The 27,618-nt window shown below is 45.4% G+C and overlaps 1 long non-coding RNA gene across 2 annotated transcripts in view; it reads right to left on the bottom strand.

The window, feature by feature from the left end:
- Window positions 1-27,618, bottom strand: part of LOC102163764 — a 525,917-nt gene that overhangs the window by 37,269 nt on the left and 461,030 nt on the right. Inside the window, exon 7 of one of the 2 annotated variants that reach the window (XR_002338696.1) lies at window positions 7,233-7,304. The exons of the other annotated variant lie outside the window; for it this stretch is intronic. This is a non-coding gene — a long non-coding RNA (uncharacterized LOC102163764). The remainder of the gene's footprint in view (window positions 1-7,232; window positions 7,305-27,618) is intronic. 2 annotated transcript variants of the gene reach the window in all.

The following is a 27,618-nucleotide window of genomic DNA, read 5'->3' as shown; positions in this document are numbered from 1 at the left end:
ACACTCTATCCCCCTTTCCCTTGTCTGCTGGAAATCAAAGTAGTGACCTTCCCAGGCACCCTTCCAGTTAAGAGTGACCAATGAAGCAGCAAAAAGAAATGTAAACATCATCAAAGTGGGCAGCTGGCTTCCAGAAAAGGTTTTGTGGAGGTAAAAGATACAGTCGGTATTTGATTGTGGTGATGCTCTCATGTGTATACATATATCAGAAATGATCACAGCTAGCAATACTGTGTTGTTTCTTTGAAAGTTGCTTAAAAAAAAGTAGATCTGGAAAGTAAGTTCTCATCAAGAAAAAAGATGGTAACTGTGCGGCGATGGGCTTTTAAACGTATTGTTGTGATCATTTTGCAATAGGTACATATACCAAACTATTATGTTGCTCATCTAAAACTTAATGTAATGTCACATGACAATTACATTTCATTTTTTAAAAAACTGATCGAATCGTACACTTTACATATGTGCAATTTGTTGTATGAGAGTCAGATCTCAATGAAGCTATTTAAAAAAAACTCTGCTGGAGTTCTGGGAAAGCCTGGCTTCCCTAATCAGAAGGACCTTCGTGGAAGAAGCCTCTACTCTGCCCTCTTCCTGTTTTGAATGCTGACTGGATGCCTGCAGCCCAGCTTGAGCATCTGATAACCAGGGGTGACCAATATGCTGGGAAAGCAAGAATGTTCCTGAGAGGCTGATGTTAAATCCTTCTAGAGCCACTTTTTATTACATGAGTAAAATGAACACCAATTTGTTTAAACTCCCTTAAGTGAGGTTTGGGGTTCCTTGCAGCCCAAAGCCTTCCTGCATATACTTAGGTGCTCAATCAATATCTGTTGAATACATGCATCAAAGGTTGAGCAAACCAGTACTTTTAGAGGAACAAGAGGTCCCTACGATCTTTCAGGTCTGGGATTAGAAGCCAGTTTTGGAAGGATGGGGAGGGTTTGATGAGGAAGACACAGGGAGAGGTTCAAGACCGGGAGAGCCACAAGAGCAACAGGCACAGAGATGGGGCCCCCCTCATCCCAGCTAATCCCCCTCCCAGGCAGAGTCAGCTTTGCCCCCTCCCTCCCTCCCTCCATCCTGGTGAATAAGCCATCCCATAGTTTGCTCTCCTCCCCACATTTCTTTTTTTTTTCCAGTGGCAGAAAATTACAGCTGACAAGTGGCAATTGATCTCTTCACATTATTTTGAAGCAATTATATTGAAATGGGAAACAATGCTTCCAGGAAAGAGCCCGATAACAGAGTCCAATACAAAGCTCCATCCAAGACAGATAGGGAAGGCCAATTTGTACTGCGTAGAAACTGACCAAATTTCCTTCCCCTGAAATTATAGTTAATTATTGCCTGGAAATCTTCAAAGATAACTTCTGCTTCAACCCAAGGAGGAGAAAACAGGCTAGAGTCAGACTGGTACCCTCAAGAGGGACTGCCTAGCTTTGACCCTGCTGGGATCCCCCAACAGGGACCCTCAAACTCCCATGTACCAAGAGGGGTTCTGTGGACCCAAGTCTGGGCACACAAGACTCACTTCTACAGAAAGCAGAGTGCTATCATTCCCCAAACTTAGAAGAGCCTAGGACCCTTAAAAAAAGCAGATTCCCACTAGTGCCCACTATTGACTTAAATGATTATATATCTGAATGTTCCTTAAAGACGTACAAACCGAAGCTAGGAATAAATTTCCTGTGCTTGTAGTTTATAGATGATGAGAAACAAAAACATCATTACAGATGAAAACATAAGATATAAGGCAAGCAAAAGTGAATTAACCACATTCATTTAATGTGAAAGGTCACTTTGCTTTTGCCATACTTGAATTCACACCTGAGACATGCATCTGATGACGTCTGCCACAGCAGGGCCAGATCCTGTGAGGTTTCCACGGCCCTGTTGCTGGGTGGCAATTCCCCACCACTTCTCTCTCCTGGAACATCTGCAAAGCATCCGTTCACACAGCATGGTCACGGGTGCTACTTGGCTTTCATCTGGTGAGGGAGACATCACTGAGCCTGCCTTTGAACTTTCCCCATTAGTCTGCAACAATTAACATGGTGCCAGCATGACTGTAGCACATTTAGGACATCTGAAAATGTAGGGGCCACTTTTGGAAAAGATGTCCTTCTAAAGTGGAGGTCCTCAACCTTGACTGCACGTTGGAGTTGCCTGGGAAGAATGTAAACATTCTAACACCCAGGCTGAATCTCAGACCAATCAGGACCTTTCTGTATGCTCTCTGGGCCATTCCAATAAGCAGCCAAATGGAGAACCAACGATCTAGACCAGATTCTCAAACTTGAGCGTGCACCAGAAGCATGTGGAGAACTTGCTAAAATTCTCATTGCTTGGTCCCACCCAACAGAGTTTCTAATTCAGTATTTCTGGGGTAGGGTAGCATTTCTGACTTGTTCACAGATGCTTTTGCTGCTGCTGCTGCTGCTCGGGGGACCACATTTTAAGAACCAACAATTTCAGTGATCTGAATAAGCTTATATTCACTTGTTCTGGACTGTCATTGAATTAAAGCATCTGAGCTCAGAACTTATAAGTCCCAGAGAGTGCGTCTGAAAACCCTGTTAAGAAATATTCATGTAGTACCCAGCACTGGATTGAGAGTTCAAAAACAGGGTTCAAATCCTACCTCTTACTCCTGTATCACCTACACAGGTGAGTCCCTTGCCTCACTGAATCCCAGTCTATGGGAATAACGTCCATCTCAGAGTGTGGCTTAAATGCTCAACACCACTAATCATTAGGGAAATGCAAATCAAAACCTCAATGGGATACCACTTCACACCCATTAGGATGGATACTATTTTTTTAAAGCAGAAAATAATGATTGAAATAAGAATAAGAAAATAAGAATAATTGGAATAAGAGTAAGAATTGGAACCCATTTGCATGGTTGGTAGGAATGTAAAATGGTGTAACTGCTCTGGTTCGTTAAATAATTAAAAATAGAATTACCATATGATCTAACAATTGCACATTTGGATATATACTCAAAGAAGTACAAGCAAGTTCTTGAAGAGATATTTGTACATCCATGTTAACAGCAGTCAAAAGGTAGGAGCAATCCACTATCCATCAACAGATACACGGATAAACAAAAAGTGATATATACACACAATGGAATACTATTCAGCCTTAAAAAGGAATGAGGTTCTGACACACACTACAACAAGGATGGACCTCTGGGACACTATTCTAGGTGAAATAAGACAGTCACAAAATGACAAATACCATGTTATTCTATGTGTATGAGACACCTTGAATTGTCACATTCATAGAGATAGTAAGGAGAATGGTGGCTGCCAGGGGTGGGGGTGGAGGGAGCTTTTAAAAAGAGAGAGCAGCCTGGAGAATGCACTGAGGGGCTGTGAAGAAATCAGGCTTTGCTAGGTGGGGAGAAAACTCAGGTTTTGGTGATCTCTGTCATTTGCTGGCTGTGTGACCTTGGCCAAGGTGCTTATTAGCACTGTTTGGATGAGAAAAGGACAAATAATAGGTTCAGGTTTGTTACAGGGCTCAACGTACAGGGAAGCACCTTTTAAATTGCAAAGCACCAAAGGCCTTATTTTGCAAATTAAAACATACTCAAAAGGTTGTAAGGAAACTATGAAATAGTTTACAAAGTTCTCACTAGTCCATCTCTTCTGTGTTTGGGGGTGATTTTCCTCAAGGGGACCATACTTTATGTTTGCAAAGTTGCCAGAATTATCTGAATCTCCAAGATGGTTGCTGGTGGGTTGTCCAAACAAGGGGACCTGTTCAATCTCCCAGTATTTAGAATCTAGGAAACCATTAGAACCAGCCTCTCTTCATTATCTGCCCCAAGCATCACTGATGCTCAATGCCAGCTGAATGAATACTTGAACAAATGAAATAAGAAATTTTAAAGACATCCCTGAATAGCACAGAGCTCAAAAATTTGCTGATGCTTCAACATTTGTAAGATAACAAAGATAAGGGTATTTTATGAGAAAACCAAGAAGGATCTGGGAAAACCAAGTAATTGAGTAACATGACAGCAAATGAGTTTCATTTAAGGGAACAATTTAAAGTGTTCATACTAGCTGATGGATTTGGAATTAGTTGTGACCTTTGAGGAAAAAAAAAAAAAGGAAAAGATCTCGATGTCTCTTTGGACAACTCAACAAAGAAGTCAGAACAGAGTAGAAGACTTCACAATGAACATGTTCAGTCTGATTGGAGAGCAGAGAAAGGAGATGGAAATTATTTTATTATCTGGAAGAGGAATCCTTTGAGAGAGGGGCCTGGATCATCTCCTTCCATAGGTACTTGGACCCCAAACCAGAAGGGAAGAGAATCAAGTTTCAGGTTTGTGAATAGCAGCAGATCCAAAGAGCTTTCTCTTTTTTTTGGAAAACTGAAAAATAGCAGCTGGGAAAGGAAGGAGGGGAGTTCAAATTAGGAGCTCGCATTTATCTTATTCCATTTGGCAGAAGCCAAGAGTCACTCAGAATGAAAAGCCCCAAATTTAAGGCAGAAAGAAGGAAATCGCTTTTTCTGGGCCATGTCTAATTAACCCTTGGAGCATCATGGCAATTTTGTTTTGCTGTGACTTTTCGCTTAGGAAGACTCAAAAATAAAGATTAAATATGGGGTGTCTGTGAGTGGTTATTCTTACCAGGATGTAACTTGCAGAGGCCATCAATCCTTAAGCCCAGAGGAGCAATGGGGGCTAGTGAAACGTCTCTGCTCCTGCCACATGCATCGTGGAGAATTAGATGCATTAAAGGAATGAGTTTACCTTCTGGGATCTTCGCCTATGGTTATTTCTAAAAAAAGGAAAAATGAAAAAATGGAAAAAAATAAAAAGAAAAGTCATCTGTGCTGCCAGTTCTTCAAGGCAAGTAAGAGTTTCCTTTGTCTGCTATATCCTGACGGTGACCCTGACTCTCTTGAAAACAAGACTTTGTAAATAGACATATCCTTTTTAAGGTCATCTCTCTCATTCTCTTGAGGTTTGGGGAAGGATTTCTTAAATTGTTGGAAAAGCTATTTGAAGAAAAAAAAAAGAAGAAAAGAAAGAAACCCTCGGCCCACAGGTGATCAATTACTCTGGGCAAAACCCATTTGAAAGTCTTCTCAAATAAGCTGCAGAGCTGGCCTGAATGCTTAAACAGACATGACAGCCCAACTTTCAGGTGAAAGATCTGCTTTGGCTCCTGGTATAAATAGCTGCATTAGCACCCCAGGCAGAGAATAACACAATCTCCACCTTGAATATGCTAAATGTCCTCATTATTCAAAAGGCATGCAAACTGGCCAGGTGCTCGGTTTAAATGAAGAGACAGTGTAAGCCAGCTGCATGACAGTCAACGAGAGGCACTCTTCAGTTTAAACAGATTAATTCTACCGAATGTCTAATTTCCAGACATGATAAAGCAGGGAACTGTGCACGATGCCTGTTTGGACAAAATGATCTATAAGATCTCTTTTACTTTCCATTCTCCATGATTTTGTGAATCTTCAGGTTGTGTGTACACCATGTGCCAGAAAGTGGCCTCTACTGGTGAGGTGTGATATTGCACCCCAGCTCAAGCAGACATGTTCATGGGAGCCAGCATGTTTAGGGAGGGCTTCATATATCAAATGTTTATGTGGAAATCCTTGGTTGAGGGTGAAGAGAAAAATACAGGCTCAAATGGCAATTAGTGAATGATCCTTAAATGAGAGATAGGCTAGGGAGTCTTCTGTCTGTGGAATTCTGAAAAGATAGCAAAACAAACAGCGCATCAGGTCAATCACCCCAACTTCTTGCACAACAGAGGCAGCAGATGCTGGCACGAACCCTTCCTTTACAAAATATCTTTGATTCAGTATTTTGAGATATGCCCCTAATTTTGTAATGGACACCAATGCAAAAGTGATTTTATTTCGTTATCTCCCCACAGCCAGTTTTTAGAAAAGTTCCTACTACACGTGACAGTTACACAATAGGAATCCTCTGAGTTTTAAGGCACATAAAGTTGGTCCCCAGAGAGCAAAGATTGATCTGTCAAGACAGTTTAACACCTCAGATCAGGAGGATGAGGTGTGATGCATAGAAACACAGCACATCAGAGTTGGAAGGGTCCCAGAAGGCCATCTCACCCAATTTCCTCATACAGATGGAGAAAGTGAGGCTCAAAGAGGGGTGGTGACATCCCAAAGTCCTTTCAGCAAGAGGCTAACCTAGTCATAGACAGACATGCCATACTGCGACCAGGTCAGGGCTCCTTATAACTTGATAGCCCAGCTCCTGAATGTTTTAGTGGAGTTCCCAATAACACACACACACACACACACATACACACACACAAATATATACATATATTTATGTAGGTATATACACACATATATATATGTGCATGTGTATACACACACATACACACATATGTATGGCTGTTCTATAATCCCCCCAACATAGGATTTCATATTGGAAATTCTAGTCATTCTGTACCAAACTGTATTTTCCACACTGTCTCTCTCCCCAGGAAATGATCCTGACTTTGACTCAGAAATTATGGTTCCGGTAACATCACACCCCTCTAATCCTATTAACCCAGATGACTATGTCAGTATGTCAGGAACTGCGCCTGGAAAGCTAACCACATAAGAGCACGAGAAAGAGAAGCCCACCCCAGCCCACCTTGAGCCCTCTTGCTGCAGGAAGAGCAGCTCTGGCTGCCCAGCCCCCAGGACCTCTCGTGAGAGAGGGGAACTGCCGTGCCCTTCAAGAGACAATTAGAGTCATCTTAAAGGAAGCGGAATTACAGCGAATGAGCCTCCATGGACTCAAGAGCTTCTTCTCTCCCAACATCCCTTATGTTCCTCATAATGGATCCTTTTTTTAAACATTACACCCCTCAATTAGCTCATAATTGCTGTCCGTGCCGTATGAATTATGCATCATGCAATGCAAATCCAGGTTCCCTGGCACTGGACAAATCACAAGCTGTTGAAGAAGCTGGAGTAATTACCAAAACAATCCCAGGAGACCTGGAGAAAATGAGCATTATCTGGTCGCCAGGCTGGTCTTCCGGCCTGCCTTCCCCACGCGCAGCCCAGATTCACCCCCTCCCCACTCAGCTTTGATAAACAGTTGCTGGATTTTCAGCAGGTACCGCGTGCCAAGCCACGTGCTAAGACACACTACGCTTCAACGCCATGATCCCTCGGGATCCTGGGAGGCGGAGACTACTATTTCACACATCACACACCTTCACTCGAAATGCCCTCTCTTCTTCTGGAGTTTCTGGGTTTCCCATGCTGGTGGCTCCGGCGAGGTTCACCTTTGTGATAGAAAGGGGAAGAAAGGGCTTGTTCATGCAAGTAACAAATGTCATAACAAAGGATGGCTTAAAGCTATTAAAAAAAGGACAAAGAGGGCACTTTAGAAGCACTCAATGCATTAATTACTAGTCAAATTACATTTATTGAAACTACTTCTTGAGAGCCACTAAGGGAGGGTTATTATATATATTCAAAAGCATTAAAATCACACTTCTATCCATATATTCAAATTCATGTATGCGGACTCTCAACAGTCTATGCTTTCATACAATGGTCTCAAACCATTTAACTAATATTATACATACACACACGCACATATACACACACACACGTATGTGTGCGTGTTGGTTATGTCGAGTTTGGTGGTAAGAAGCAGTGTCTCCCTCAGGGGTTCCTACCTTCTTTCCACCACCATGTCTAGATTCGAATTTGGTGAGTAACACATCATTGCAATTATAACCATATGCCAGTTGTTTCAATAAGATCGATCCAGATTTTTATTTCTAAACCATACGCAAGAAAACAAATTGTTCTCTATAAGTTCATTCAGCTTAGGAAGGTAAGGGTCTCTCTTCAGCTTCTGCGCATTTTTTAGAGAAATGTTGACAGCTCTCTCTTCCTACACATCCTTCATGGACATAATAAGGAAGTAACGGCTGCTTCAAGTTTTTAATTATTGACTATTTTCTCAATCATTTATTCCCTTATTAAACGTTTATTTAGGATCTATTCTACGCCAACATTTTGAGCTCAGGGCTGGTACTGCCAAAGATAAGGAAGATGTAATCTCTGTTTTTCAGCAGCTCATGGTTGACTAGAGAGCAGAAAAGGCTGCCATAGTCTGAAGTGGTTCTGTGTGTTTGGCACTCAAAAGAGTGAAAGGACAAAGGACCTGGAAGCAGACAGGCCCAGCAGCACCACTTACTAATTTCATGATCATGACAATTCTCAGGTTTTTTTATCTGTAAAATGGGGGTAAGTAACCTTACAAAGTTGTAGAGTTCTAACAGTCTCTAAGTAACACTTTAGAATCCACCATTTTTTCTTTTCAAATGTCAGGCATGTATCAGAATTTTTACTTAAAAAATAAAGAAAGCAGACACAGCTTTGAAATTAGTGCTGACACAGAATGGATTCCTGGAGGGTTACCCAGAGACATCTTTTCATCCTGCTCTCTGCCCAAGGACAATTCACCTATCTTGTCTGATTGCTACTTTCTTCGCTGGACAAAAGATGAAGTTGAACAAATGGCCTTAAAGGTAGCTTTGATGTTTAAAAGTCAATGATTTTATTTATAGGTAACAAATCATAAACCCCTCCGGTGGTCTTCCCATCCACGGGAAAGATGACTGGGGTCAGGCCCAACGGGGTGGATGGAGGTTGGGTCGTGGTTGTTGTGATGAGTGGGCGTTACCTAGTGGTGTGTGAGTGATGTGGCCAAGAGTGGCGGCGGGGAGCTGAGGTCAGGAGATGAGAGGCGCCAGAGCATGCATCAAACTTGAAGGGGGAGATAGAGTTTAAATAGAAAAATGACATCAAAGTTGATAGCAAAGGCGCTCAAGGGATTGATGTAGAGCCCAGGCAGATGAGGCCTACTTTTTAGCATGAAAATTCGTTCATTCATTCACCCACCCAACAAATATTTCTTTAGCTCCTACTATTTGCCAGTCTGTGCTGGATGCCGAGTTTGCCATAGGAGCAAGACAGGCATGGCCCCTGTCCTCATGAGGTCGAAAGTCTACTGAGAGAAGCAGTCATTAAGAAAAGAATCACCTAAATATATAATTATCAGCTCTGAGAACTGCTCTCATAGAGTAGCCCAGGTTGTCCCAGAAGTAGAAAAAGCAGACCAGATCAATCTGCAGTCAGGGAAGCCATCGTGGAGGAAGTGACATTTAAACTGCGATATAAACGATACATAGGCACTAACCAGGGGAAATCAAGGAAATAGTTTCCATATATGACAAGCACTTTGGAGATTCCATTTTATATGGACATTAAAGGGGGGAGAGGCAGGAGGGAGATTCCTTAGAAGGGCTGATGAAAACAGAATGGGGGAGGTCCCGTTGCAGCTCAGTGGTAACAAACCTGACTGATATCCATGAGGACGCGGGTTTGATCCTTGGTCTCGATCAGTGAGTTAAGGATCATGCATTGCCATGGGCTGAGGTGTGGGTCACAGACACGGCTTGGATCTGGCATTGCCGTGGCTGTGGTGTGGGCTGGCAGCTGTAGCTCTGATTAGACCCCTTGCCTGGGAACTTCCCTTTGCCCTGGGCAAGGCCCTAAAAAGACAACAAACAAACAAACAGAATAGCTAGCACTTGCCTATAAATGTGTTTACATATGCATAAATTTAGAGGGAGTGTCAAAGTGCTTCTTGCATCAAAGTTTCAGAAACTGCTGTAGCAATATCCAATTTTGTGGGAGAACTTTTTTGAGTTCACATTCTTGCTTTTCATGAATGAACTCTCCCGGCACTTTAAGAGCTATGAGTGAATTGTTCTTCCAAGTACAAGCTGAACATGGTCCCACCCCTGCCCCTTAGCCTTAAATGAACTTTCTTCTCCTACTCCCTGCCTATGACCCTTTCTGAGATCTGCTGCTTTTCTACCCATAGAGAGGAGGATGGAAGGCAAGACATGGAAGGAGTGAGGATTCATGAACTTTACAATTATTAGAGTGTTTCCAAAGTGTGTTAAATAGCAAAGCAGTTTCACTAAATGTTAATATGGGGAGAAAAAAAATGGCTCAGACTCTAATATGTCCAGAAAATAGATTAAATAGTTATGCAGACTTTTGTTGCAGGACTTATCAGAGCCTTTGACATCATGAAGTACACTGTAAGTCTCTAATTAAAGACACAATTAGTAATATTTTCCAAACATATTTGAGTGTGAAATTTGCCTTTGGGGCTTTTTCTTGGGGGTGTTGTAATTCAGAATGCATTTTGCTAATCCTGTTTAAATAAGTAGCTCAAATTTGGGTTTTAAAGGTGAAATGGATCTTAGAGGTCACCTTGTCCAACCCTCCCACTTTACAATGGAATGTGAATAAAAACTGCTGACCTTAATCCACTTCTTTGACAATATTTCATGCATTTCTCCTCTACTATGGATGCCCATCCTATTAAGATGTTGGAGGGGAGGAGGAGTGTGATAAAGGCATAAGGAAATCTCTGCAGGTTACCCTGAAACTTTGGGCAGCTGCTCTGGCCTTCGGTTTCATTAAATGTTGAATGACTATGGCACATACTTGGGTTGCTGAGTCCCTGTTGTACATCGAGCACTTGGTACGGAGCAGGCACTCAGTAAGTTATCAGCTCTCCCCGCTTCCCACCATGAGAAATAAGCATCGCGCTTCACACAAATGCTACCTGCCAAGATCCTAAGCTCGTTATGCAAATATTCAAGACTTTTCTTTATAATGTTGGGCTTTATCCTGGTCCCTAAGGGAACATATTAACACAAAGGAAAACACTCTGTTCAGTTCTGTTGGTTTAGGTGATTCTTTGTTCTCCCCCAAAGTGCTTCTACTTTATAACCTTGTGTTAAACTTCATTAAATACAAATACTTTGGAGGAACCTATGTTTCAGAATTAAAGCATTTAAGAAATTGGGTTCCCTTATGTTTTAGAAAAGTAGAAATAGATTCCACAAGGGGAAGTGACTGGCTCAAGGTCACTGAATAATCTAGAAGCAATCTCAGCTCCAGTTAGCTAGTAACATCTAGCCTGGGGCCTTTTCTCCAAATCATCAACTCCTCGTTTATTTTCTCAAAAATTTAAGGTGAACTGCTGGCTCTGGATGCTCTTTACTCTGTAAATTCCTCCCAGGAAGCTCTGAGGGATTTCTGTTTCCTCTCTTTGATGAAAAGAGAAAAGCTTCCACCAGCAGAGTCAGGTGTGGGGCTGAACAGAGCATTTAGCAGGGTTTGAACTGGAGTCCAAGCTGGACACAGGCCTTTCTCTTTCCGCAACCAGCTGGGAAAACATGATTCAAGGGAAAGCCTCCTTTCTGATGTATACACAGCAGAGAGTGTGCCAGGCTGAGGACCTGACAGTTAGGCAAATCAGTTGGGCAGGTTCTAAAAAACAAAAGCAAACTGAATATGCCTGAACACAATATTTTCTGCAATGTGAGTGTAAATAACTAGAATATTGATTCCTGTCCTGTGGTCCCCACCCAGCTGACAGCTTGGGCAGCAATGCAGAGAGAGCAATGAGGCACAGGGCTGGTGGGTCTGGGTTCTCATGCTGCTTCTTCCACCAGGACTGTGACCTTGGACAAGGCAGGTTCCTTGCTGTCTGACTCCTCACCTGTCCTTTGGGGATGACAGCTGCTTGCCTTTTTATAAGCATTAAATGAAAGGCTGAAATTCAACATCCACTCCAATACCTCACTGTTACTTCAGGGTAGGCACCACACTAGGTGCTATAGGAGGAATAAGATTGTCCTTTGCCCTCCAGGGTCCCCCTCTCCTGGGGCACTTTCACCCCAGATTCTGTGACAGACACTCTCATAAAGAATCCCTATGGAGTGCCCAGCAAGGAAGTGCAAGGCTGGCCTTTGTAATTCACCAAGATGATGATTTTGCTTATTCCTGGCCCACATCAGAGGCATGGCTTTTGCAGCCATTGTGCTCTTGAACCCCTGAGCTGATGAAGGGATTCTGTGAGTGATAGTCTGGTCTGTTTGAGCAAAATCTGAGAATGTGCCGGGTAACTAGGAAACATAGCAGGCAGGTCCCCGAAACGAATTTTTAAAAGAAGACACCAGGCAGCTAATGCTAAGTGAGTGTGTCTCCCTGTTGGTAGGTTATGAGTCCAGTCTCCAAGTGTGACCTGGGGTTCAGGCAGCAGGCACTGTGTTGTAGCTGACACAGGCTGGGATGGGAGGGTGCCTGGGAGGAGCAAGGTCTTAGGAGATCAGAATCAACTTATCCTGGCATGCTTGTTCTACAGGGACTCCAGCCCACTAGAGGATCTTGGAGAGGTCCCAGTTCCCCAATGGAAACAGAACTGGAAGGGACCAAAGAAAGCAATCAGGTTTAAGTCTCCTCAGAAAGGTCAAGTTGTTCTAAAGTCACCCAAAGAATGCTCCTAGAATGCTTTCTTCCCATATGGAAAGTAAAATCCTCAATCCAGGGGAAACTCTTGCCAAGGCAAAGAGCAGGCTCGTGGTGGGCTGTAGACATCATCTGGTTCATCTCTAACATGACCCATCAGGACACTGAGGCAGGGAGGACTTGCAAGGGTCAGGAGTAAAGCTGGTTCTGAAATACACACACCCCCTCTTTTTTTTTTCTTTTCTTTTTTTCTTTTTTGGCTTTCTAGGGCCTCACCCAAGGCATATGGAAGTTCCCAGGTTAGGGCTCGAATCGGAGTTACAGCTGCTGGCCTATACTACAATGGCAGCAGTGCAGGGTCTGAGCCGCATCTGTGACCTACACCACAGCTCACAGCAACACCAGATCCGCATCTGTGACCTACACCACAGCTCACAGCAACACCAGATCCTTAACCCATGGAGTGAGGCCAAGGATCGAACCTGCATCCTCAAGCATACTAGTCGGGTTTGTTACCTCTGAGCCAGGACGCAAACTCCACATACCCCCTCTCCTGACCCTGAGAACAACCTGTAGCTGCTCCGGGGTTGAGCTTTGTCAGCAGGAGGGTGAGTTATATCACATGGGTGGAGTTCGAGCACACCCTGGCAGGAGACACACATCACCTTGTTAAGGAAGTGGATTGAGAGCTCATCTGTAAAGCCCCAGGCTTGCTGTGTGGGCCCTGCCCTCCTGCCTCTGCCCTGCCACAGCCCCTGTGCCCTTCCCCACCCCCTGCCCCCTTCCCCACCCCCAACCAGATCCTCCTGGCTCCCTGGAAGCCACAAAGAAGACAATCCTGTGCAAGATGAAGACATATGAGTCCCCTCTAAAACTTGTACACAAGTTTGCTCATCTTGGCTGGAGCAATGACCCGTCTCAACACTTCTCAGGGAGTGTGCTGGCCAAGTGGCCCCTGGGGGAGGCAGGGACGTGCAACCGGCAGTGAAAGTGGCAAGACATTTTGAAGCAGAGAAACATGTCCATTGTCCATTTATCTTTGCAGACATTTATTGAGGGCCTACTATGTGCCAGGCACGGGATGCTTGTGCTCCCAGACATCTAATCAGCACTCTGGGCGGGGAAAAACCTCCTTTCTGAATGTCAGCCGCCCAATCCTGGGCTTTGTGCTGCCTCTCTTTCTTCTTTACTCTCTTTCTTTCTTTCTTAAGCCACCAACAAAACTCTGACCTCTCTGGGAGCACACAATGCAGGCAGTCACTCATGCATTAACAACCACCGGGGCCCCAAAGGTCGTTTCTATGACAACCCTGGGGTCCTTAATGACCCTGGCAGGCCAATGATTTTGTTTTGTTTGAGAGTGAAGGAATAATAAGTCAGGCCGGCTTGCTCTGCGCTCGCCCCCTCCCCTGCACCGCCTTCCCCCACCACCTCCGCCTGCACTGATATACTGTTCATTATCTGGCGCTGCATCAGCCCCAGAGACGGGGCGGCAGCCTGCAATGAAAGACAAGAGCCCGGCTGCAGACAAAGAGCTGTAAAGGACCAGAGTGTGCCCTGCATACAGGGCTGCCAGGCTTCGTTAATTCCATCGCTGGCCAGGGAGTGGGAACAAGGGCCCTGGGGTCCTCCGCACCTAGAGTCTGGAGTCAAACATACCTGCGTGAACACCCAAACCACCGCTAGGCTCTTTAGAAAGAGCCCTGTGCAGGGCGCAGTCAGGAAGTCTCTATCTGGACCTGCAGCCAGGCAGCACCACTCCCAGCGGTGAGACCTATCATTTTAATGATGGGATGAACAAGGCAATTAATGTGTAGCCCCATCCGCTCCTGTATGATCGTCGGTAACTTCGGAGGCTGGGCCCTTCTGCCCAGACAAAGGAGGGCAGTGTGATTCCTGTCCACTGTCCCCGGCTAGGCGTTGCCCCTCTGGGTTCTCCAGTGGGGTTTTCTGGTTCTACCCTGAGAAACTTCCCAGGAGGCAGCTTTCATTGTCTTCTGATCCTGGGGCAAAATGGGCCTCCAGCTTGTCACATTAATTTTCAGATGTGATGCTCGGCAGCATGGGATTTTGCTAGCAGACACTTGGAATTATTTTTGTTGTGTGAGCATGGCTGAAATCCCCAAGAATAAGTCATTATCCTCTGGAAGAAAAAAAAAAAAAAAAAAAAAAAAAAACAGCTCCTACTGGCTGCCTGGTGGCCCAATCAGCTGACTCATTTTGCACGCTTTCCCTCAAGTAATTAGCGTTTTCATTTTTCCCAACCTACCTATTAGATAAACTCCAGGATCTCACTCGGTTGAAGCACATTTTTGTGAGTTGACTTACCCCAGCCTCTCCCCAAGAAAAAAAGAACAGATCTGGAGAAGGGCACAAAGAGAGGCATGATTTCTGCCCAGGCTCTCTCACATGGACTGTTCACTAATGAGGGGCAGTGCACTGTGGTCGGGGACCCCAGGCAAGGGGCCCTGGGGGAAGGGGGGATGTGTTCCAGCCTCGGCTCTTGGGACATGGCAGGATATTGTGCAAGGATGTTGAGTCATTCCGCAGCAGTGACTGGGTCCCTCTCCACACTCAGAGATCCAAAGATGCAGAGACAAGATGCTGCCAGTTCCAGGGAGAATACCCATCATTGGTCAGCCCTCCCTGGCCTGTATTTCCTTGCTGTCGAGTGAGGGGCTTGCTGGAGAGCAGGAAAGGAAAACCACGAGGGTGTGAAGCAGGCCTGGTGGTGAGACCTTGGGAGACTGGAGGGCGGATGCTCTGTTAAAGTGGGCAGCTGCAGGTCAGCTCGGCATTCGCTGCCCTGTGGGAATATAAGCCCAGTGTTGCCAGAGTTCCTGAAGGTTTCAAGAGAAGACAGGAAGCAGACTCTTTTTTTCATGAAATCTTCAGAATTTTAAATGTTGTCCAACTAGTCCTAATTTTTTAGAACATTATGCTGATCAAGGAAGACACACTTGCATATAACGTGTGGTCCCAGGGCCACCAGTTTGCACCTTCTGCTTAGACCTCTGCAGCTCCAAGTGTGGTAGGACAACTGGACACATCAGCATTCCCTGGGTGCTCTTGGAATTGAACAATCTCAGGCCTCAGCCCAGATCTCCTGCATTAGAAACCTGTGTACATTAAAGTCTAGGAAGCAATGCTTCTGATCTTCGAGGTCTTTGGAATCTGCTAAATTTCCTTAACCAGGACATTCTCCAGCACCTTCTCAAGTAGAGACTTGCTGTCTGTCCCTCCAGTTCCCACCTCTTGTTTACATCCTCCAGTAGAACAGGCCACCCGGAGTACAGGAGACCAAAGTGTGTGGCCTCCTTCTAAAGGCCCTTCATGCACCCAGTCCAAAACTCTCCCTCAGGCAGGGAAGAGTTAAGCCATCCAGGGCAGGTGGCTGCCTAGTCTCTTCTCCAGGGAACGGGGTGACCCAATGTCATGATACACATATATTTTATTTTATTCCTTGTTTTTTTAGGGCCACAGCTGAGGCATATGGAGGTTCCCGGGCTAGGGGTCGAATCAGAGCTGCAGCTGCTGGCCTATGCCACAGCCATAGCAATGCTGGATCTGAAGCCACGTCTGCGACCTATACCACAGCTCACAGCAACGCTGGAACCTTAACCCACTGAGCAAGGCCAGGCATCAAACCCACATCCTCATAGATACTAGTCACATTTGTGATGGCTGAGCCACAATGGAAACTCCTAATACATGCATGTTTTCTAGAATCGAAAGCCTTTGACCCATTTGAGCAGGTTCTTTCCTGAAATTCCCACCCCCAGACGGCTGCTGATTGGACATCATCCTGGTTTGCTTTCCCTGTTATTCTAAAGCCTTCCCAGTCTCCTCTCATGTTTCTCCTTCCTTCCTAATCTTCTAAACGTGGGCTTTCCTCAGGGCTACATCTTCTGTTGTCTCTACAAGAGGATCCCTCCAGGTTCCTTGGATCTCTGAACCTACTCTCAGCTTCAACCTCTCAGAAAATCGGTAGTACTTTCCCAGCCACTTGGTGCCCCCTCAGGCTCAAAGGACTAGAAGGAAAGCATTACATTGCCCAGAAGCTCCTTCTAGTTTTGGTCACACGATCGGTTTTAGTGGCCTCGTCACTCAGGTTCGAAACTGAGTGGCAGCCGGGCATAATAGGAAGAGCCAGTGTCCTGTGTGCTGTTGTTAACCATTCAGCTTAAATGTTCTCATCCTCAAGATGTTCCGGGATGAGTTCCCATCGTGGCGCAATGGTTAACGAATCTGACTAGGAACAATGAAGTTGCGGGTTTGATCCCTGGCCTCACTCAGTGGGTCAAAGATCCGGCATTGCCATGAGCTGTGGTGTAGGTTGCAGACACGGCTTGGATCCTGCATTGCTGGGCTCTGGCATAGGTGGTGGCTACAGCTCCAATTCAACCCCTAGCCTGGGAACCTCCACATGCCGAGGGAGCAGCCCAAGAAAAGGCAAAAAGACCAAAAAAAAAGGACATTCCAAGAGTAAGCAATCTGGAAACGGACAAGTCAGCAAGATGATTTTATGATTTTATGAACATACTTTGTTTTCGACTCAGTTATAATGAGTATTTCTTTCTCACTGTCCTCTTGTCCATATTCCAACAGATGCAAGATTTGGTTGAGGCCCTCTCCTGGCTCTCTCTCGCCGGCCTTCCCATGGCTGCTGCCTTGGGCTGCACCCGCATTCACTCTCACCAACAAGAGCTTCCAGGTCTGAGCCCCAGTGCTGAAGACACAGTGCTCAAGGAAACTCCACTTGTCCAAATCAGCAGGGAATCCTCAGTGCCTCCTACAGGAAGCCCACCGTCTTCACCTGGACTTTGCAGGCCCCTTACCACGTGACCCAGGCTGTCCCACTTCAGAATCACACACACCAGACTCTCCAGGCAAATGGAAGGTATGTGTTCTCCCACTGCCGGCTGAGTCTGTAACATTTCTTCTCGCTGGAATGTTCTTCCACCAGCCATTCCACCCGAGTCTAAGTGCTTTCAAGTGTTGAAGGCTCAATGCAAGGTTATTTCCTCCAGCAAGTCTTGCTCCCCCAGCACTTATCTCTCGTGCCCTCCCCAGTTCAAAGCTACTTTGTTCCTCCTCTCTTGGCACACTGCAGGTCTTGTCGTAGTCCGCTCCAGTTGCCATAATAACTACAGACTGAGCAGCTTAAACAATAGAAGTGTATTTTCTCCCAGTTTGAGTGGCTAGAAGCCCAAGATCAAGATCCCAGCCAATCCAGTTTCTTGTGAGGGCCTGCATTCTGGCTTACAGATGCTACCTTCTCATTCTGTCCTTACATGGCCTCTCCCTGGTGCTTGCATGCAGAGAGGCAGAGGGGGTGAGTGAGACAGACAGAGGCTCTGCCAAGCCTTCTTTTAAGAACACCAGTCCTAGAGGATCAGAGCACCACTATTATGATCTCATTTAACCTTAATTACTTCCTCGGTAATTCTTTACAATTGTTGATGACAGTTTTGCAGCTTAAAGCATCATGTGGTGTGTGAGTTTACATTCAGAGACTGGGCTCCCCTGAGGGCAGGGCCTCTGTCTTGTGGCTCTTCCTTCATCTCAAAATCTCAATAGGAGACCTGCACACAGCACAGGTTCTGGAAAAGTTTGTTCCGCGCGTGCAGTTCTTTTCCAACCACCGAAAGACAAAAAAAAACCCCAACCCATCCCTGATCTGAGCCCTTGGTGGCTCCTCACGGGTCATCCACATCGCATTCCAGTCATTCCTCGCTCTCGACTTTCTTCCCTTTTCTGCCACTGCAGAATCTCACGGTGCAGCTTTTCTCCCCATTATGCTCCTGAGTTCCTCAGCCAGAGAATGTGTGCCCCTGAGCGAGATTCTTCACCCGCTCTCCCTTTTCCTTTTGAACACTGTCCTGTGCCTCTCTCTGAAATTCTATGACCTCCCCTCCTTTGCTTTTCTGTGAGGCCTCTGCTGGAGAATTGCATGCTCCCTGTGCACAACTGTCATCCCTGCATCATGGCCCAAATATGGAGAAGAAGCCATCACTGCCTGCAGTTCACTCTGTTCCAATGTCTGCTTTTCCCCTAATTTAGGACTTTGTGGCAGATACGGTCACCCAATACTCAGGTCCCCTTCTCCCAGAGGAACTAATGTTCCCCAGGGTGCGTGGCTGCCCTGAACCAGAACCACATCTCCCAGCCACCTTCCAGCACAGTCATGTCACTAAATCCTGAGCAAAGGGATGTCAGCAGCAGGACCTTTCCTCAGGATAGCCAGTGTGCATACTTCATCCCTTCTTCTACATCATTTTCTTTTTTCTGGAACACAAATGCCACCATGGACTATGAGGGCAAGGGCTATGCTGCAAAGACGGCAGGTGGTGATCTAGAAGGTTCCTGGGCCCCTGACCCAGTGGGGTGCTAGACTGGCCCTTGATCTGCCTCTCCAAACTTTTACGTAAGAAATAAACAACCTTCTATCTTGTGTAGGTCACTGTTTACTTTTTGTTTAGTTGGTTTTTTTGGTTTAGTTTAGTGCCCTAAGATAGTTGCCACGACTGAGGTTGGTGTTTGAGATGAAGTATGTGTCACCTTACGTTCAATTACACAGACGAAACACAGAGACACTGATCAGCTTTGGTGCTCACACCATGGCGACAGAAAGCAATAGACCTCAGGTGGCCACGGCACTGTCTGCTTCTCATCTCGATCTGGTGTCATTTTCTCTTCGTCTCTGTCCTGCGGTCCCTGCTGCTCTGTGTTGGAGTGGTCATGTCCCGGCTTTTATTCTACATGTAGACGGTGTCTTCATCTGTGATCACACACAGTCTACACTTTGGCAGAACGTCTCCACCATCTTGGAGTCTCTCGCTCTGTCTGTCCTCAGCCCTGCTGTCCGCGTGCTGACCGTCAGATGCTGGAATAGATTCCACTGAGCATCCGGGGACTGACTTCTCCCTGAGCACCAATCTGCTCTGTCCATCTCATCATTCTCACCACTGTGCTTCTGAGCTACATCTCAGCAGGAGAAAAGATTTCCGTAGCTCCTGATTTTAATGCTTTGAATGAAGCAACTTCTAGAGAAAATACAATATGAAAAGGCACTGAAATTAAAAAAAAAATATATATATATATATAGCCTACTCTCTGTTACCCTAAATTGTGATGGACTAGAGGCTTCATTCCAGGTCCATGTATGTGACCAAAACTCCAGATGATGGCCTGGCCAAGAGTAGTCCAGGCTGCTCAGCGAAGGGAGCTGAATCTGAGTCACGGTTTGGGTTCCCAGTGTTAGAGCTTCTCCCATTTCAGCTCTCTTGAGAATATGCTGTCCCTTACCCTTTATAATATAAAGCTTATATTAGTTTTAACCAGTAGTTTGTTATGTAAAATGTTCCTCATGACAGCTCAGCTTTGCCCTAATTCTCCCATTTCCTGCAACCTCTTAAAGATCTTTCTTAATGTCCTTGCTCTGTAATCCATTAATTTCTATTTTATGAGGAGAGACGTCCCTTGATATTTCTTTGCTACTAACCTTCCCCCACCCCCTTTTTCTTCTTTCTCAGTCTTTCCCCCTCCTCTTGACAGCCTCTCTGGTCAAGCTCTTCTCCACATTGGACACAAACCTCTCCTGTTTTAAGTTAAGTCTGTTGCCCAATATTTCAGCCTCCACTCAAAGGAAAAACAAATGGTCAAGATGGCCTTTGCACAAACAAAACCAAAAAAGGTTTTCTTCCTCTAGTTCAGGGTGTGACCTATTTCGAAAGGCCTGCTCCACCCTCTTGTATCCTTTTTTCCTTCTCTTTCCTCCTATGAAGTCCATTTTCTTCTTTGTCCCCCTCCACAGCACTGACAACACCCATCTAATAGAAATCCCCCCCCCCCAACACACACACACTGCTATGCTAGGAGCACTTGGAAACCAGATATCACATCGGTCACTCTTTTCTCCACAGGGCCAGACACTTCTTGGCATAGAGTAGGTTCTGCATAAATGTTAAATGATTGGGTCTTGTAAACGACTCAGCTTGCTTTGTTTCAGATGCATCATTTCATAATCACGAAATAACAACTTGATAGACTGGACTTCATCCACATTAAAACCTTCCACTTTTCAAAAGGTACTGTTAATAGAATGAAAAAGTAAGCCCCAGACTGAGAGAATGCAAAGCTATCTGAATATTTAAAGACTTTAAAAAATCAATAATAAGAAAACAACCCAATACAATAGATGCAAACTATTACATTTAGAATGGATAAGCAATGAGGTCCTATTGTATAGCACAGGAAACTGTATCCAATCACTTTTGATAGAACACGATGAAAGATAATATGAGAAAAAGAGTGTATATATATGTGTGTGTGTGAGAGAGAGAGAGAGAGAGACTGGGTCACTTTGCTATACAGCAAAAATTGACAGAACAATGTAAATCAACTATAATGCTTTAAAAAAAAACCCAATAAAAAGTGGGCAAAATATCTCAATAGATGCTTTATGAAACAGGTCTATGGATGGAAAGTAAGCACATGAGAAGGTATGCCTCTTCGTTAGCACTGGCAAAATGCAAATTAAACCTGTAATAAAATACTATTCTCTACTAGAATGGCAAGGATTTAGAGTTCTGAGCACCAGAGCATGGATGGAATTGGGAAGGATATCCAGGGAAAACAGGCAGGCAGGAGGCTGGTCCAGATGGAGATGTGCTGGGGAGGGCTGCCAGATCCAGGAAGAGGTCACACTTTCTTGCGCCCTCCCCAAATATCAAGCATTGCTCATCAATAACTCATCAACTGATCAAATGAATGAGTCAGTGAGTGAGCAAATAAATGAAACTGAGCAAACTCAATTCAGGAGGTCCTTGAAGTCTATACCAACGTGGCTGACGGGTCCCCCAAAGATATGTCTACCCGGAGTCTGTGCATGCAAACTCATTTGGAATAAACATCTTTGTGGATGTAATTAGGTAACAATCATGAAATGAGACCATCTTGGATTAGCTGGATGGGTTCTAAGTCCAATGACAAGTGTTCTTATAAGAAAAGAGACAGGAAGAAAACAGATACAGAGAAGGTCAAGTGAAGACAGAGGCAGAGACTGCAGTGATGCAGTCGCCAGCCAAGAAACACCAAGGGCGGCAGGCAGCCACCAGAGGCTGGGAGAGAGGCATGGAATAATTCTCCCTCAGAACTTCCAGAAGGAACCAATCCTGCTGACACCTTGATTTCAGGCTTCCAGCCTCCAGAGCAGTGAGATAATACGTATGTCTTGTTTTAAACCCCCAAGTTTTGGGGGACTTTGTTAGGCAGCCCACGAAACTGGTACAAAGACCATTCTGTGCCACAGAGATTTTCTTGCAGAAAGCAGGGAGCTACTGAAGGTGTTGTAACTCCAGGTTGATGGAAGAATACCCTGAAATTATTTGTGGGATGGGCTTCTCTCGGGACCTGAATGAGCTGGGAAAAGGACCTGAAAGGCTGGGTTTTAGGACACCTCTCAGAGCCACAAAGCTTTACTGATCACATTCCATGTATGACCCTTCACCATCTCCTTCACCCCAGATTGAGGGTCCGCTGTAGTCTTCTCACTCCAAAGCTAAAAAACCAGCACAAAGCTACAAAGGCAGACTTTTTTAGGAGACGGGGAAGGGAATTTTCCTTTCCTTATGCCCCAATCCCTCCCTCTACTGCTAAAATGATCTCCCTCACAGTTCCCTGACATCTCTCAGGGAATGGGTATGGAGAAAGGTCCTATGAGTGTTCCATGGGCTAACTGTGAGAGGGGCAGACCTGGCTGAACCCTGGGCCCAACATGAGACATTCCCCATCCCCCATCACCTTATTGTCCAGTTTTATTTTCCTTTGGCTTTTTGAATGCCTTGCAAATGTGTGGACGATTTCCCCACCTTCTCATGGCTTTCTCTTTCCAGGAGACTCTCCATCGGGTTCTTTGCTGATGCTGCCTGTCCTAAAATGATGCTCCTAGAAGGTGGGTGGTTGTGCTTCCGGCAGTATGGATCTATGCAGGAAAGTACTGAGCTGGATTCCAGAGACATAGGGTCAAGCAGATCCAATCAGACTGGCACAGGGAGGGGGCGTGGGAAGCACCACATGGAGCCCAGTCCTTTCTCTCTGTTCCCCCAGATGCTGATCTGCTCATCCTTTGTAACCCCTATTATTCTGGACTATGTGGATAGTTAATGCTGCACAGTGGTGGTTTCCAACAAGGTGTGATTTTTGCCCCCCGGGGGACATTTGGCAATGCATGAAGTTTTTGTTTTGTTTGTTTTTGCTTTTTAGGGCCACACCCATGGCATATGGAGGTTCCCAGGCTAGAGGTCAAATCGGAGCTACAGCCACTGGCCTACGCCACAGTCACAGCAGTGCAGAATCTGAGCCGCATCTGCGACCTACACCACAACTCAACAGCAACGCCGGATCCTTAACACACTGAGCAAGGCCAGGGATCGAAACCACAACCTCATGGTTACTAGTCTGATTTTTTTCTGGGGCGCCACAACGGGAACTCCTTTCTGAAGATATTTTGGGTTGTCACAATTTGGAGTTCACTACTGGGATCTAGTGGGTAGAAGCCAGAGATGATGCCAAACATTATACAGTGCGGAGAGTGGCACACACAACAAAGAATTTTCTGGCCCCGAATGTCAGCAGTGCTGAGGCTGAGAAACCCTAACGCCATGAGGTTCTATTAACTGGAGGTGAGAAACAGCTGTGATAAAGCCCGTGTATGTGACTCCAGAGAAGAGAAGAGATGCTTCTTCCTTCAGGGAGCCTCAGACACATAATTACTGTGAAAAAACAAAAGATAAGAACCCTAAGGATTTAGCAGAAGTGACAGCTGAGAGCAGAAAAAGTAATGGTTATTTGTAAACATGACCAAGAAGGAATTAATTGTGGCCAGTGTCTAAGAATAGCATATCTTCTAGAAATAACTAATAGATGTGAAATATTTGCTAGTTTTTATGAAGTGCTTTCTTAAATCTTATCAAAAATATTAAAAGAACTTTTTAACCAAAATAGCAACACTACCAACAAAATCCACAGGCTCTGGCAGGGAAAAGTTTAGTCAAATTGAGCTGAAATATAACCCAGATAAATGAGGTGCTGCCTTTTGTTATTTTGGAGATTTTTGAATTTTCAGGTGACAGCAATGATTATGCAAAAATCATTTTGTTTGTCTGCAAATCTTTTATTTATCTATTGCTTTCTTTAGTACAAGATCTTTGGCATGAGATTTTCTTTGGCACAAGATCTTAATGGGAACATTACATAGTACATGTAAGTGAAAGGAAGGTAAAAGACCCACAATTTGAATATCTAGAGATAAATGTTAACACCTTAGTGAATATAATCTATATCTATACTATAAATGATCATCACATTATACAAACTACATTGCAACTTCTGAAAAACACATATATTATAAACATCTTCCCAACTAAGTATTCATATACATGACTTTGGTTTGGATGGCTGGATGGGTGTGCTATGTTTTGTAACCACTTTCATTGAAGTCAATGCTGAAGTGAACATCAGGCATTGTCTTTAGTTCATGCAAATGTGAGAAATTCCCAGAGGTTTCAGAAAGGATTTTTTTTTTTTTGATCTTTTAAAAAAACATCCCAACCAAGTATGGACACATCCCAGGTAACTCCTGGATTCTTTGTGCCCTGTCCTTGGATTGGGGGGGGGCTAGCTGGATGTGGGGGTTAGATTTATGTGTCCACTTGGTTGGGCCAGGGTGCCCAGATATGTGGTCAAACATTATTCTGGATGTTTCTGTGATGGTGTTTTTAGATGAGATGTTCACTTAAATAGGCAGACTTTGAGTAAAGCAAAAGACCCTCCATAATGTGGGTGGGCCACATCCAATCAGAGGAAGGCCTCAATTGAACAAAAACCTGACCCCCTCCATGCAAGAAGGAATTCTCCAGCAGGCTGCCTTCAGACTTCATCTACAACATGCACTCCACCTGGCTCTTCAAGGGACTGCCTTTGGACCCAAACTGCAACTCTTTCCTGAGTCTGCAGACCTCCCCATCAGATTTTGGACTTGCCAATTCTCTACAATCACAATCATGTGTGCCAGTTCCTTAAATAAATCCATCTCTCTCTCTCTCTCTCTCTCTCTCTCTATATATATATATATATATATATATATATATATATATATATACACACACACATTATAAATGATCATCTCATTATATAAACTACATTGTAACTTCTGAAAAATACATATAACACACACATACCCATTTCTATATATATCTGTCTCCTACTGGTTCTGTCCATTTTTTCTGGGGAACCGTGACTACCACTCTAGGTAAAGCCCTCTCCTCTGGGTCTTGGCTCCCTTGAGTGCATCAATCTACAGGAGAAATCACAGCTGACTCTTAGAAGGAACAGATAACCAGACTCACCCCAGCCCCACTGTCCTGGCAATGTTACCAAAAGGATGGCCCTTCTTTTTCAATACCAGTAAGGGAACACTGGTATCGATGCACAGTCACAGTGAGGTCTACACTACCCCCTCCCCATGCCAGTAATCACACTGGAGTTACACATTTATGCCTCTTCCAGCACCTGGATCATCCCATTTCCAGGGAAGTGGACAGACCTGAGAGAACAGATGTTATAAGAGGGACCATCAGGGCCAATCCCACTGTCTAATGGTCTACCTGCCACACCAGGCTTGGCAGGACATCGGAGAGAGGTTATTTCCTCCTAAACCATCCCCAGAAGGGAGTTCAGGGTGTGGGGAGCCAGAGATTGGGCGGCATAAGGACTGTGCAGATAATCAAAGGAACTGGGGCCATTTGGCTTGAAGAAGAGGGCAAGGGGGCATTGCGGCTGGTGTCTTCACTGATGAGCTCATTATGGAAGAGAAATTTGGTTTACAAGATTTCAGGAGACAGAGCTGGGATCAGTGGCTGGAAGGCAATTTCAAATCATTGTAAGCTGTAATGAACTTCCTTTGAGCGGAGGGATGTTAAGAGAGACAGGTTATGTAAAAAACCTTCAGCCTATATTAGACATGATGATCTTTCACATCCTTTCCAGCCCTGGATTCTGTGACATCTAACCAGACACAGCCTGGGCACAGAAGAAGCCACTCCCACCTCCCATGCTCGATACTGGATGATAAAACAGCCACTTCGAAAGAGGCATGAGATCACCTAAGATGTGTTTCTAGGGAAGGCAGGCAGGCTTGCTTCAGCCCAGGCAGTCACCCAGGTTCCTGGTTCTAACAGTCCCTGGAACACAGACCTCAGACACACCCAGAGCACTGACGATGATATATGCAAAGAAGGTTCTGCCCGGCTTGCAGCTCAAATGGTCTGTGCCCTGCAATGCTCAGACCTCCAGGGGTCCAGGGTCTGCACATGCTCCTGCCAAGTGCCTGAGTAATTGATGATGAGGCCATGAATGTCAGAGACTGCACTGAAAAACTTCTCCCTGAAACTGGCTCCAGCTCATCCCAACCTAACTCCCCAGCCCCAGCAGGTCCTAAGAGGATGCTTCTCCACCAGCTTAGGAGTGGAGAGACTCCAAGATTAACTGTGTATCACTGGCCTGAGCGAACATGACCTGGTCCCCACTTCTCAGAATCAGAGGCTCCCGAGAAATCAGTCAGGCACCACTCCCTGACACAGGGCCAGCTTACCAACACTCCCCACTACTGGCAACACTGGCAACAAGATGGTCAGAGAAAGTTGGGTTCCTTTCCTCCAAATGCTTTGGGACACTTGGGAATCCACGGTTTCAGGAGGACAGGAGTTGGGGTTGCCATGGCACATGTGAGAATGGCTTGTGCTTGTTCAGGGATGGGGCTGGGGCTGTGTTCAGTTCTGTGCCTGCAGCTTCTCCCGCTTCTCAGGAAGCGTTGGCAGTGATGGGAGGAAGGCAGCGATGGCCCAGGCTGCTCTGCTCCCATCAGGTCCTGCTAGCTATTGTGTTTCACTCTGGGGCTCTGGGTATGTGAAACAGGGGAGAAAGATGGAGTCAGCCCAGGTTGGTGATGCTGCAGAAATGGCACAGGGCTGGGGCTGTTGAACGGGGATGAGAGGTGGCAGAAGATGGGGTTGGGGTGGTGTTTATTCTGAAGAAGTAAAGATCAAGGAGACCGGAAAGCACTTTTCACACCTCTGGGCAGCTGTTGGGAAGAAAGTGTATGTATCTATTCCGTATGGCTCTGAGGGTCAATGGGTGAACGTTAAAAGACAGGGTTTGACTTATGATACAGAAGTTCAGCAGCTCTGTATTTCTACAGGTCATATGGACTGCTGAGGGAAAGAGTGAGTTCCCCACCCAGGCAGCAAGTCAAGTGCAGGAGAAGAGAGGGTCATGTGTTGGATTGGTGGTGGTGGGGAAGTACCGGCAAGGGCGCCCCTCAAGCCGGTCCAGGGAGGGGGTCTGGATTATTCACACCTTTCCAAGGGTCTGTTTCAGAGCACCACAGCCACAACAATGCAGAGTTACACATAGAGAGTCTTAGAAGCAGAACACAAACTCTGATTTAGCTCCTATGTCTGCAGGGTGGTTGGAAGTAGGTGACCCAGGGTGGGTTGGCTGGGAATGGCTCTGTGTCCCTTGATTCTCACCTTCCTCCTAGGACCAGTGGGCTACCTGTGCTTATTTCATTGTGATGGCAGAGGGGCCAAATGCTAGGCACCATCCTGTTGCCACCCAAAGCAAGTTATATGCCGGGAACCCAAGGAGGTGAATAAGAGTCTGTCCTATTTGTGCAAATGGGGAGCAGAGAAGAATCAGGGCCCATAGTGCCCTCTACCGCAGTGGTCATTATACCAGTTTTGATGGACATACACAAGGTAGGTGTGCAGACATTGAGTGAATAAGTGAATAGCTTCCTAGCAAACAGAGTTGTTCCAAGAGCAGGCTCACAGGGAAATCAGTGTTCTCGGCAGAATGCAAAAATTCTTGGTCATGCAAAGCCTTATGGGCAGAGTCAGGCCTTTAGCTTTTATGCTGTACTTAAAAATCTATGACCCACAACTAAAGGGGGCCTAGGCATTGTCTAGCCCAAACATCGCACTTCTCAGTTTGGAAATCCTGGACCCAGAAAGGGGAAGTGACTTGCCCAAGCTCATTCAGCTCAGACCAGCTCTTTCTAGTGATCCTTCTCTCCCAGCTACACTGCCAGGCCTGAAGTGGGCTTGCTGAATTCTGTGGTGAAGCTGCAGGGGCCAAATGTGAGTGCAAATCCATCCAAGGCCCACCACTACAACTTCTGAGAGA

Source organism: Sus scrofa, chromosome 14, assembly GCF_000003025.6.
Source record: "Sus scrofa isolate TJ Tabasco breed Duroc chromosome 14, Sscrofa11.1, whole genome shotgun sequence".
Lineage (NCBI taxonomy): Eukaryota > Metazoa > Chordata > Mammalia > Artiodactyla > Suidae > Sus > Sus scrofa.
Note: the sequence above shows the minus strand (reverse complement) of the source record. Positions and strands in the feature narration are given on the sequence as shown.